This window comes from Canis lupus, chromosome 7 (assembly GCF_011100685.1).
Source record: "Canis lupus familiaris isolate Mischka breed German Shepherd chromosome 7, alternate assembly UU_Cfam_GSD_1.0, whole genome shotgun sequence".
In the NCBI taxonomy this organism is placed as follows: domain Eukaryota; kingdom Metazoa; phylum Chordata; class Mammalia; order Carnivora; family Canidae; genus Canis; species Canis lupus.
The window spans coordinates 51,249,836-51,262,788 of record NC_049228.1 but is presented as its reverse complement, the minus strand read 5'-3'; the positions used below and the strand labels follow the sequence as shown (position 1 = coordinate 51,262,788).

The following is a 12,953-nucleotide window of genomic DNA, read 5'->3' as shown; positions in this document are numbered from 1 at the left end:
CCAATTTATATTTCCACTAACAGTGTAAGAGAGTTCCCCTTTCTCCACATCCTTGCCAACATTTGTTGTTTCTTGTGTTGCTGATTTTAGCCTTTCTGACATACATAGAGTTATATCTTATTGTAGTTTTGATTTTCATTTCCTTGATGATGAGTGATGAGCAGCTTTCTTGTGTCTGCTGGCCATCTGTAGGTCTTCTTTTAGAGAAATGTCTATTCATGTCTTCTGCCCATTATTAATTGAATTATTTGTTTTTGGGTTGTTTGGTAGTTTTATAAATTCTTTATGTATTTTGGATACTAATCCTTTATCGGATATGTCATTTGCAAATATCTTCTCTAATTCTATAGGTTGCCTCTCAGTTTTGTTGATTGTTTCCTGGCCTGTGCAGAAGGTTTTTGTTTTTTTTTGTTTTGTTTTGTTTTGTTTTGTTTTTTTCTTCCTTTTTTTTTTTTTAATGTAGTCTCAATAGTTTATTTTTTATTTTATTTACCTTGCCTCAGGAGACATGTCTGGAAAAATGTTGCTACAGCTGATGTCAAAGCGGATAACTGCCTGTGTTCTCTTCTAGGAATTTTTTTAATGATTTATTTATTTATTTGAAAGAGGGAAAACACAAATGGGAGAACAGAGGGAGAGAGAATCCCAAACAGACTGTGCTAGGTGCAGAGCCTGACATGGGGCTCTATCTCAGGACCCTGAAATCATGACCTATGCTGAAACCAAGAATCCAGAACTTAACCAACTGTGCCACCCAGGTGCCCCTCTTCTAGGATTTTAATGGTTTCATGTATCACATTTAGGTATTTCATCCATTTTGAATTTATTTTTGTGTATGGTGTAAAAAAGTGGTTCAGTTTCATTCTGTTGTGTGTTGCTGTTCAGTTTTTCCAACACCGTTTGTTGAAGAGACGTTTTTCCCATTGGATATTCTTTACTGCTTTATTGAAGATAATTCACCATATAATTGTGGGTTCATTTCTGGATTTTCTATTCTATTCTGTTGATCTCTGTGTCTATTTACGGTATACCAGTACCATACTGTCTTGGTCACTGTAGCTTTGAAGTCTGTAATTGTGATGTCTCCAACTCTGTTTTTCTTTTTCAAGGCTGTTGTGGCTATTTGGGGTCTTTTGTGGTTCCACATAAATTTTAGGATTGTTCTAGCTATGTGAAAAATGCTGGTAGTATTTTGATAAGGATTGCATTAAATGTGTAGATTACTTTGGGTAGTATAAACATTTTGACAATTTATTCTTACAATCTATGAGCATAGAATGTCTTTCCATTTCTTTGTGTTATCTTCCATTTCCTTCATCAGTGTTTCACAGTTTTCAGAGTACAGGTCTTTCAGCTCTTTGTTTAGGTTTATTCCTAGGTCTCATTGTTTCAGTGCAATTGTAAATGGAACTGATTCCGTAGTTTCTCTTTCTTCTGCCTCATTATTGCTGTATAGAAATGCAACAGGTTCTGTATGTTGATTTTTTATCCTGTGACTACTGAATCCTAGCAGTTCTAGCAGTTTTTTGGTGGAGCCTTCAGGTTTTCTATATATACTATCATGTGAAAATTTTATTTCTTCCTTGCCAACTTGAATACCTTTTATTTCTTTTTGTTATCTGATTGCTGTGGCTAGAACTTCCAGTACTATGCTGAATAAAAGTGATAAGAGTAGACATCCCTGTTTTGTTCCTGACCATAGAGGAAAAACTCTCAGTGTTTCCCCATTTAGGATAATATTAGTTGTGCATTTTTCATACATGGCCTATGTATGTTCCCTCTAAGCCTACTTTGTTGAGGGTTTTTATTGTGAGTGAATGTTGTACTTTGTCAAGTGCCTTTTCTACATCTATTGAAATGATCATATGGTTCTTATCCTTTCTTTTATTAATGTGATGTAACACATTGATTGACTTGTAAATATTGAAACACCCTTGTGGCCCAGGAATAAATCCCACTTCATCAAAACTTTAATCTTAAAGTCAATTTACATCCCATTTCTTTCCCTCCCTCCAGTATGATCTTGAGCTGAGGATCTAGACTCAAAGAGTAGAGGAGGCAAATGTATGGTATGGCTCTGATAGCCCTCAGCCTGTTCTGTTGCTGAGGTGTTTGTATGACTCAATCCTGGATACCTTTTCAAGTATATACTTGCGTGGTGAAACTTCCCATTATTGCATGGTGAAGAGACTACTTTCTCTCCTGGCTCTGCCATTTCTTTCCAATTGTCTCCTCTGTTCTTTTAGACACAGGGGCAGCTCTCAAGTCTGTTGCCTAGGGATACATTCTTAAAGTAAACAAAGTAAACCCTATTTTATAGGATGGGTGCTTTTTTTTTTTTTTTTTATTGGTGTTCAATTTACTAACATACAGAATAACCCCCAGTGCCCGTCACCCATTCACTCCCACCCCCCTGCCCTCCTCCCCTTCCAACACCCCTAGTTCGTTTCCCAGAGTTAGCAGTCTTTACGTTCTGTCTCCCTTTCTGATATTTCCCACACATTTCTTCCCCCTTCCCTTATATTTCCTTTCACTATTATTTATATTCCCCAAATGAATGAGAACATATAATGTTTGTCCTTCTCCGACTGACTTATTTCACTCAGCATAATACCCTCCAGTTCCATCCACGTTGAAGCAAATGGTGGGTATTTGTCATTTCTAATAGCTGAGTAATATTCCATTGTATACATAAACCACATCTTCTTTATCCATTCGTCTTTCGTTGGACACCGAGGCTCCTTCCACAGTTTGGCTATCGTGGCCATTGCTGCTAGAAACATCGGGGTACAGGTGTCCCGGCGTTTCATTGCATTTGTCTCTTTGGGGTAAATCCCCAACAGTGCAATTGCTGGGTCGTAGGGCAGGTATATTTTTAACTCTTTGAGGAACCTCCACACAGTTTTCCAGAGTGGCTGCACCAGTTCACATTCCCACCAACAGTGTATGAGGGTTCCCTTTTCTCCGCATCCTCTCCAACATTTGTTGTTTCCTGCCTTGTTAATTTTCCCCATTCTCACTGGTGTGAGGTGGTATCTCATTGTGGTTTTGATTTGTATTTCCCTGATGGCAAGTGACGCAAAGCATTTTCTCATGTGCGTGTTGGCCATGTCTATGTCTTCCTCTGTGAGATTTCTCTTCATGTCTTTTGCCCATTTCATGATTGGATTGTTTGTTTCTTTGGTGTTGAGTTTGATAAGTTCTTTATAGATCTTGGAAACTAGCCCTTTATCTGATATGTCATTTGCAAATATCTTCTCCCATTCTGTAGGTTGTCTTTGAGTTTTGTTGACTGTATCCTTTGCTGTGCAAAAGCTTCTTATCTTGATGAAGTCCCAATAGTTCATTTTTGCTTTTGTTTCTTTTGCCCTCGTGGATGTATCTTGCAAGAAGTTACTGTGGCCGAGTTCAAAAAGGGTGTTGCCTGTGTTCTTCTCTAGGATTTTGATGGAATCTTGTCTCACATTTAGATCTTTCATCCATTTTGAGTTTATCTTTGTGTATGGTGAAAGAGAGTGGTCTAGTTTCATTCTTCTGCATGTGGATGTCCAATTTTCCCAGCACCATTTATTGAAGAGACTGTCTTTCTTCCAATGGATAGTCTTTCCTCCTTTATCGAATATTAGTTGCCCATAAAGTTCAGGGTCCACTTCTGGATTCTCTATTCTGTTCCATTGATCTATGTGTCTGTTTTTGTGCCAGTACCACACTGTCTTGATGACCACAGCTTTGTAGTACAACCTGAAATCTGGCATTGTGATGCCCCCAGATATGGTTTTCTTTTTTAAAATTCCCCTGGCTATTCGGGGTCTTTTCTGATTCCACACAAATCTTAAAATTATTTGTTCTAACTCTCTGAAGAAAGTCCATGGTATTTTGATAGGGATTGCATCAAACGTGTAAATTGCCCTGGGTAACATTGACATTTTCACAATATTAATTCTGCCAATCCATGAGCATGGAATATTTTTCCATCTCTGTGTCTTCCTCAATTTCTTTCAGAAGTGTTCTATAGTTTTTAGGGTATAGATCCTTTACCTCTTTGGTTAGGTTTATTCCTAGGTATCTTATGCTTTTGGGTGCAATTGTAAATGGGATTGACTCCTTAATTTCTCTTTCTTCAGTCTCATTGTTAGTGTATAGAAATGCCACTGACTTCTGGGCATTGATTTTGTATCCTGCCATGCTACCGAATTGCTGTATGAGTTCCAGCAATCTTGGGGTGGAGACTTTTGGGTTTTCTATGTAGAGTATCATGTCATCGGCGAAGAGGGAGAGTTTGACTTCTTCTTTGCCAATTTGAATGCCTTTAATGTCTTTTTGTTGTCTGATTGCTGAGGCTAGGACTTCCAGTACTATGTTGAACAGCAGTGGTGAGAGTGGACATCCCTGTCTTGTTCCTGATCTTAGGGGAAAGGCTCCCAGTGCTTCCCCATTGAGAATGATATTTGCTGTGGGCTTTTCATAGATGGCTTTTAAGATGTCGAGGAATGTTCCCTCTATCCCTACACTCTGAAGAGTTTTGATCAGGAATGGATGCTGTATTTTGTCAAATGCTTTCTCTGCATCCAATGAGAGGATCATATGGTTCTTGGTTTTTCTCTTGCTGATATGATGAATCACATTGATTGTTTTACGGGTGTTGAACCAGCCTTGTGTCCCAGGGATAAATCCTACTTGGTCATGGTGATTAATTTTTTTAATGTACTGTTGGATCCTATTGGCCAGTATCTTGTTGAGAATTTTTGCATCCATGTTCATCAGGGATATTGGTCTGTAATTCTCCTTTTTGGTGGGGTCTTTGTCTGGTTTTGGAATTAAGGTGATGCTGGCCTCATAGAACGAATTTGGAAGTACTCCATCTCTTTCTATCTTTCCAAACAGCTTTAGGAGAATAGGTATGGTTTCTTCTTTAAACGTTTGATAAAATTCCCCTGGGAAGCCATCTGGCCCTGGACTCTTGTGTCTTGGGAGGTTTTTGATGACTGCTTCAATTTCCTCCTTGGTTATTGGCCTGTTCAGGTTTTCTATTTCTTCCTGTTCCAGTTTTGGTAGTTTGTGGCTTTCCAGGAATGCGTCCATTTCTTCTAGATTGCCTAATTTATTGGCGTATAGCTGTTCATAATATGTTTTTAAAATCGTTTGTATTTCCTTGGTGTTGGTAGTGATCTCTCCTTTCTCATTCATGATTTTATTAATTTGAGTCTTCTCTCTCTTCTTTTTAATAAGGCTGGCTAATGGTTTATCTATCTTGTTAATTCTTTCAAAGAACCAACTCCTGGTTTTGTTGATCTGTTCCACGGATGGGTGCTTTTGAAGTCTCACTGGTATCTGAGAGGAAAAGGTAAACCAGGTGAATCTTTTCCACTTTGAACATATCATTCTTCTTTAAGAGCAGCCATCTCTGGGTACCTGGATGGCACAGTTGGTTAAGCATCTGACTCTTGGTTTCAGTTAAGGTCATGATCTTGGGGTCATTTAAACTTGTTATTTTTCTACCGTATCACTTCTCTGTCTCCCAGTTATAATCTCATCTAGTCTGCATGCAAGGAAAAAAATTCTTATTTTAAAAGCAAGCATTCAAGTATTTCCATTTTGTGCTTTATAGTTTCTTTAAGTCCTTGGTCCACTTGACAATCTTTTCTTCTGAGCTTTGGGCACTAGTCTTCAATGCTTTATCACCAGGAAATGCCCAAATCATTACATCTACTTTCTTTCTCCATCTTCCCTTCTTGTCAAGTTAGCAAAGCTTAAATTTCTCTTCAGTGTTGTTATTTGCATGGCTATCACCATGGTGACAGTAATCCAAGATACCAGTATATACAGACCGAGATATAGAGTGATTCAAGACCTTGACTACACAAAATTATCTCCAAAAAGCATCCAAAAAGCATCTCAGCCATACCTTCCACCATTCCCCCAGACCCATGGAGGCATCACTCTGCAGATAGGCAGCACGATTGGGAGTAAGAATCCTTTTGAGTCTTTGGGGAAACTTTGTTTTCTTGGGCACTTGTAGCATCGGAGATGATAACTGCCCAACAGCCTGAACAATAGTAGTTCCAAGTAACTGATAAAATCGCAAGTCATCACAGTGAAGCTACATGTGTTGAAATGCAGTCCTAGCCAGATTGCTGCCTTTCCATCCATACCAGTGCTTTCCGGCTGCCTCTCATGTAGTCCTATGTACCTTTACCATTTGCTTGCAGTCAGACTCATGATTGGTTTTGCAAGTACATTGTTCTTGGCACATGAAAAAAACAATGATGAACTTTTCAATAGTGGCAATAAGCTGACATTAAAGTGCAATTTTCAGAGCACAACTATAACAACTTCAGCCTGGAAAGGGATGACTTCTTTTGCTGTTTGTTAGAAGTAAAAGCCAAGCAAAGAAGCAGGTTTGTTTTTCTTACACTTATTTCCTCTCTGAATCTTTTCACAAGATCATAATCTGATTTAAGTGACATCATGTCTGCCAACAAAGGGATTAAGATGAAGTGAGTTACACATATATTAGTTACACACCAGAATTATCCAAGATAGAAAAACTGTTTTCCTCAAATGTATGAGCAATTAAAATAAAAGCATGTGTATTTACCTTACTTTAGCAATAATAACAATTTTGTAGATGAGCACTGAATATTTTACATTTTGGGGGGACTACTTAGTGATTTAAGTAACTGGAGTCAAAATTGATATAGAAAACCAGTGAGAGGACACAGTCAAATGAGCAATTAATTTTTCATGTCTATTTGAAAATAAAATATCTGAATGGATGAGCACATCAAAGTAACATGTGCACAGAGGTTTCAGTATCTAGTATACCTCAACATTTTTATTAAGAAACGTGTAGATCATTCTATGTATGAAGCATTCTTATTTTGAGACGAGGATTGATAAATGTTAACTCATTTGATCTTTATACCAACCAAATGATTTTGGTATTATCATTACTATCCCCATTTTACAAAATAGGAAATCAAAGCAATAAATGTTGAGTAATTCCCAAAGTTCACACAGTGAGGGAAGCATGGAGGCTTGACTTGAACACAGATAGTCCAGCTCAGATATGCAGACTTTCACTTGTGCACTAAGCTACGAAAAGACCAGCCTCTCAGCCACAGTCTTGGCATTGCTGCCTAATAGAGTATGTGCTGAGCTGGGCTCTGAAGCCAGACAGGCATGTGTTTAAAATCCTGGCTCAGCCACACAACGGCTCTATGACCTTGGGCAAGTACCTGCACTGCTCCATTATGTATATGCCATTTCTTTTTCCTGAAAACAAGTTTTATTTGAATAAGGGTTTAAGTACATAATGTAAAGTTAAAACTGATGGAAAAAATAAACCAAAAACCAGTTACTTCACATGGCATTGGACAGCTGTAGCGAATAAGTTGCAAGCTCTACAGCTAGCTAGCTACATGAGTGATACATCAGTCTGAAGTCTGTTCCCTTGTCAAAGTTTAACTTGGATAGAAGTTTGTTCTCACATTCTGGTGTTTGGACATTGATTAGCTAGGATATGTCTGGTCAAAAAGACCTTGGTGCGAGCCAGATGTCCTGTCACACCTCACTAGAGGGAAGGTAGTTTCTCTAAACTCTACCTGCCTGGTTAGTTTGGAGACACCAGGGATCTTTTTTGACTCCCTGTAGCAAGCAGCAAAGCTGCTGTTGCTGTCTCAGCCCATCCTGTCCTCTCACTTTCACTGTGGGTTGTTCAGGTGGTGACATTCTCTTAGGCCAGGAAACTCTGAAGAGGGAGTGCTGAGGAACTGCTAGCCAGACATGGCCATCTATGATCTTGGGGCTTGACCAAAAAAAACATCACATTACTGCTTGGTTTGAGGTGGGACACGGCCAGGTGCCTACTGCTTGACCTGTGTTTAAATGAGGTCTTTAAGACTAGACAGCATGGATCTTTTCAGTTTATTGCATGAAGGAGTTAAACTAATCCAAGTTAAAAGCAGACCCCAAATGGTTACATTATACAAGCTGTGAGGTTTTTAAACTTGTGACCAAGGACAGAAGGGAAATTCTACTCATTGCAAGGAAATCCTCACTTAAGCTTCAGTGAGCCAAAAGCACTTAAAACCCATGAACTGGGTTTGGTCATCCTTAGCCACTCCAGTCTCTACGAGGAACTGGCATATGTTCTTCTTTTTTTTTTTTTTTCTTTTTTTTTTTTTTTTTTTTGGCATATGTTCTTGTGCTGGTCACCCTGTAGCTAAATTACTTCTCGATATTCTGGATGCTCAATTACAGTACCATTGCAGGCAAATTTCTTCTTAAATACCTTCACTAGTTTCTTTTTATTGTAATCATCAGTGATCCCTTGGACAGTAATAAGGGTCTTCCTGCTGTTTCCCTGGTGAATTCTTATATGAATATGATCCTCAGTGTCAACAAGAAGCAGATCATCACCCTGACTTGCATCAGCCAAGGACTTGAAAGAGTGGAGATTTCTGGATAGCAAGATATACTATACGATTCCTTTTCCTTGGTAGAAGTGGCCTGAAGAAAGCAGGAGCTGGAGAAGGTAGGAAGGGGTCAGTGAGTGGCACAGAGGGAACAGAGGGCCAGGAAGTGAGGGGGCACAAGAAAGAGGCCACTGAGTCCTTGGTGGTGGCTCAGTGAAGCGCTGTATGCCTTATAATTCAGAGGGTTGGAGGGAGGATATAAATGCACAATACAGATAAGGCAAAGCACTTAGAATTATGTTTGGCACAGGGGCAGTAATAAAATGGGTTATTTATTAATATTTCTATTAGATAATAATAAAGAACATGGAGTATGACAATTACCACCCCCACCAGTCCAGTCCAAGCAATCATATCTGTTGCCTAGACTTCTGCTCCTGACTTCTAGTTTGACTCCCCACCTTCAGCCCTACCTCTGGCCCAAAGCAGATCCTTTTTAAACTGTAAATTTGATTGTGCCTTTGTAAGTTTAGGTCATTCAGTGATTTTCAAGATTCCTGTGTTGCAATACAGAAGCCTTAATAGGGCTTACATGATCTGGTACCTCCCCACATTTCAGTCACATTTCAACCATTCTCTTTCACGTACTTTGTGCTTATAGGTAAAGAGAGACTAGTGACTGACCCCAAAATCAACAATCTCCATATTGCTCATTAATTCTACAGGCATTTGTTGAATGCTCACTCAAGTTATAGGTGCAAAAAGGAGTACAAAGTGGAAAGATCCAGGGGTCTGTTCCCATAGATGTAAACATTAATAGAAATTTATACAGCGTTCATTTGTACGGCCCCATCTTTCCTTTCCTTCTCAAGTATACTTCCTGCCCATGTCTGCTTTTACCATATCTTCTTCTTCCAGTTGGCCCTCTTTTGGCTTAATTTTGGCTTTTGTCTTAACACCACCTCTCAAACTATTCTCACTCAGATTGTAAATGATATCTGTGGCAGATTCCGATAGTTGTCTTTCTAATACCCATTTCCATTTTCTTTTTTACTAAGAGAGAGAGAATCTTTACAATATTGAGCCAGCTTAATTTAAAAAAACTACATTACCCACATTACTTGTCAGCTTTGAAGCTATAATAGGCAGTCTACAGAAGATTTCTGGGAAAGATGTGTTTTGCTGATTTATATTTTTTTAAAAAAAAGTATTACACTTTTCCTCTTGTTGTTGTTCCTTCTTCCTTTCTATTTGTAATGTAGATGTGAGGCTAGAGATAGACCAGCCATGCTGTGATCATAATATGACCTAAAGATGAAAAACTCTGGGTAGAAAAGAAAAAAATGAAGACACCTGAGACATTGATGAGGTTGTGAAGCCCCTGCAGGAGTCCTGGAACTTTCTATTTCTAGACTTTGTTACATGAACAACAGGTTTCTGTCATATGCATCCAAGCATAATCTATAACTGATACACAATCCCAATAACCAAGTGTCCTAGCCAATGTTTGCTTTTATATTTCTGAAGCATTAAGGTATTTGTTGCTGCTAATTATGTTTTATCCCACTTGGATCCATTTATACATCTGATTTTTGTGTTACAACTCTTTCCTAGATCTTTCCTTCCATCTTCCTGTGACGACTTTCTTAGTCTCTATTCTAGGTTCCTCTTCTTCTGACCATGTATTGTATATTGGTTGGCACTTCTCTTTTTTCTATAAGGTGTCATTTAACGTTTTATTCCCTGCAATTTTACCTGAAGAATGACATCTACATCAAGACTTTTACTGCAAAATACATATCTCAAACTTACAAATCTTTGTGTTTCTGGTCCAGTGCTTTTTTCTTAACTCTAGACTTAAATAACAAATGACTTGTAGAACATTTATACCTGGATATCTGTAGCAACTTCATACTTAGAACTTCTAAGACTGATATTGAAATCTCAAGTTCTTGCCACAATTCTGGAAAGAATTACCTTCCTTTTTGTACCCTCATTATACCATGTGATTTTTATTGCAGCATTTACCAGATTTACAGTAGCATTTTATTATAACATTTACCAGATTTACAGTTTATGGCACACATAAGAAGAAAATGCAAGTCAGCATGGCTTAAACAAAAGGAAATGTATTATCCCTCAGAACAAGTAACTAAAGGTTGGGAGCTCCACAGTTAGTTAATTCAGCAGGTCAGTAATGGTATCAAGAACACTGGTCATTTCAATCTTATCTTTCTCCCATCTTCGTTGTGTCACCAGATGATTGACATGGGTTCAGGCATCAAATCCAAACATGTAAAATCTAGAAGAAGAGAACATGTTTTCCCTTTTTAGAACAAAGAGAATGTTTTCATAGAAAATACCAAGTAGACTCACCTGCATTATCCAGAGTTATAAATCATATCCTTTTAAAAAAATCGTTAGAAAGGAGGATGAGATTACTGTGAATGGCTCAATGAAACACATGGCAGATTAGAGCATGAGGGATTAGCCAAATTTAGTTGGATTTGGGGTTATGTACTGCATTTAGTCAGGGTTCTCCAGAGAAACAAAATAAACAATATATGTATAGATGGATAGATAGACAGAAACAAATATACATATATATACAAGAGGATACATACACACATACATATACATATGTACATGTACATATTATATATACAATATAACACATATATGCAGTTTATATAATAGGATACATATATAAAGAATATATGAAGAGATTTATTGCAAGGAATTGGTTTGTGTGATTATAGAGGCTGAGAAGTACCAAGATCTGTAGCTTCCAAAAGGCAAAACCCGAAGATTAATGGTGTAGTTCCAGTCTTAACCCAAAGGCTTGAGAACCAGGAGAGCCAATGGTGAAAGTTCCAGTCTGTAGGCCTGGCAGATTTGAAACCTAAGAAGAGCCAGTGGTGAGTCCAAAGGCAGGAAAAGACTGATGTCCCAGTTCAGGGCAGTCAGGCAGAAGAAGTTCCTTCTTTTCAGCCTTTTTTATTCTCTTCAGGTCTTCAATGAATCTGGAGAGGCCTACCCACATTAGTAAGGGAAATCTGCCTTACAGAGTCTCCTGATGCCAATGTTGATCTCATCTAGAGACACTCTCACAGACACACCCAGATTAACATTTGACCAAATATCAGGGCATCCCATTGCCTTAGTTAAATGATATATACATTTGACCTTTAATGAAACTAACAGTATCTGCTCCCCCATTCTATGCTTCTATTGTGTATTTATGTATTTATCTATTCTTCCTATTGAATTCTGAGTTTCTCATGACTAGTTTTTATTTTTGTCTCGATCACATCTTGCAGTATCCCCAGACATAGTAGATATTGAGTAAATGTTGAATGAATTAATTTTGATCTGAAGGTCTGAAGAATAATCTGACCTAAAGAAATTGACTTTGGATATATATATATATACCTGTTATCTGACATGGAACACTAACAAACTCAACTCAAAATAAAACAGTGATTTAGAACTCTAGAATTAAAGTAATCTTATCATAAAGAATCATAGAAGATGATCTTAACATTGCGTGATATTGGTGAAATATCAAAAACTATGAAATCTTTCATGGAATAGAGTACATCCTGACTGTTTCTTGTGCAATTCCATTGATGAGAAAAATGTAAAATAAACTTAATTTCAGGATGTCAGTCAATATGTATTTAGTGAGTACCTATTATTTTTCACTCTTCTATGCAGAACATCATTTGTTGTTATTAAGTGGTCCCTTTCTTCATGAAATGTATTTGTTGGAGTGACAGGATTGAAGCAAAGGTAAAAAGTTGAGTGATGACATCAATTATTGATAGATATTTATCAAAAACTTCTAGGTACAAAACATTGCACTAGGAGCTGTGGAAGTTCTAATGGGATGAGGAGATTGGCTTTGGACTCAGAACAATTGCTTATCACTTACCCTTTGCTCTTGGTCAAATTTTTCAACATTTCCAAAACTCAATCTGTCATCTATAAAATAAGGGTAATAATACAGGTTTTATAATATTTTCAACAAGTGCTATTTATATCTACTTTCCATCTCTATGCCAGAACCTCTCAGATGTGCATTTCCAGCACCAAAAAGATAACTCAAACTAAATAGAGGCATCTCAAACTAAATAGAGGTATAAAAATGAACTGTTGAGCTGGCTCCACAGTTTTATTCCTCTGGTGTCTCCTTATTTCCATATATTTTGCTACTAGAAGATCATATTGAAATATGTCTGTCACTCTTCATAGTCAATCTATAGTCAATACTATGTTTTCTTGTGCTCAAATATATCTGGTCTGATTTGACACTTCTCCATCTCTTCCAGCAGACTCAGAAAGTAGACTGGCATTTTAGTCTACATAAATATTCTGTCATTTTATTGATGAAAATGCCTTCATTAGCTCTTACCTAAACTTCTATAAAATATTCCTTGCCAGATAAGACAACTTTTCCCCTCCCCACTACCACCTTCTATCTCCAGACTACATAAGTTTATTTAATACAATTTTCTTCTTCTTAATCCCTATAGA

General features: G+C 37.7%; 1 long non-coding RNA gene and 1 pseudogene across 1 annotated transcript in view; both read right to left on the bottom strand.

Moving 5' to 3' along the window:
• Window positions 1-8,060: 8,060 nt before the first annotated feature.
• LOC119872640 lies at window positions 8,061-9,122 on the bottom strand (annotated as a pseudogene).
• Window positions 9,123-10,428: 1,306 nt separating this feature from the next.
• The window catches only part of LOC102153641, a 49,040-nt gene continuing 46,515 nt past the window's right edge, over window positions 10,429-12,953 (bottom strand). The window contains exons 3-4 of the long non-coding RNA XR_005362468.1: window positions 12,352-12,401; window positions 10,429-10,719 (exon numbers count right to left, since the gene is read on the bottom strand). This is a non-coding gene — a long non-coding RNA (uncharacterized LOC102153641). The remainder of the gene's footprint in view (window positions 10,720-12,351; window positions 12,402-12,953) is intronic.